We start from the raw sequence: 564 nt of genomic DNA, 5'->3' as shown, positions 1-564 counted from the left end.
ATGAATTTGGAGAAATATATTTAACACCTATCTGAGTTTTTTTTTTTTTTTAATGAAGTTTTCATGAAGTTTTCGGTTTAAAAAGTAACTAAGAAATATTTATGTTTCGTCACGTGATTCAAAAGGCGAAACTAATTTTGTTTTGTGTTCCTTATTGTTAATTATAATTTGTCTAATTATATACACGATAGTGGAATGTTAGATTTAACAACTTATTGGTTTTACTTGTTCTTTAACTTCCAGTGTTTTATGCCTTTACAAGACTTCTGTGTTTCGATTATAGGTTCAAACTTTTAACCCTGCGTTAGTCTTCTGTCAAAATATTCCATAGTCACTCTTCTGGGTTCCGAGTGGACCCCCATCATAAAGAATTAATTTTAAAATATTAACCTTTATTAATCAGTAAATGAACATTGAATATTACAACTTTCATTTTAACCACCTAAACTAGTTGTAACAATTTGAAACAAACTAGCCGAATACTGAAGCTTTTGAGAACAAACGTGTACGTGCTGCCATCTGTCGGCGCTGATGTTTACAAAATATTTGGGGTTCGTGAAGGCC

The sequence above is a fragment of the Limulus polyphemus genome, unplaced genomic scaffold (assembly GCF_000517525.1).
Source record: "Limulus polyphemus unplaced genomic scaffold, Limulus_polyphemus-2.1.2 Scaffold6138, whole genome shotgun sequence".
Classification (NCBI taxonomy): Eukaryota; Metazoa; Arthropoda; class Merostomata; order Xiphosura; family Limulidae; genus Limulus; species Limulus polyphemus.
Note: the sequence above shows the minus strand (reverse complement) of the source record.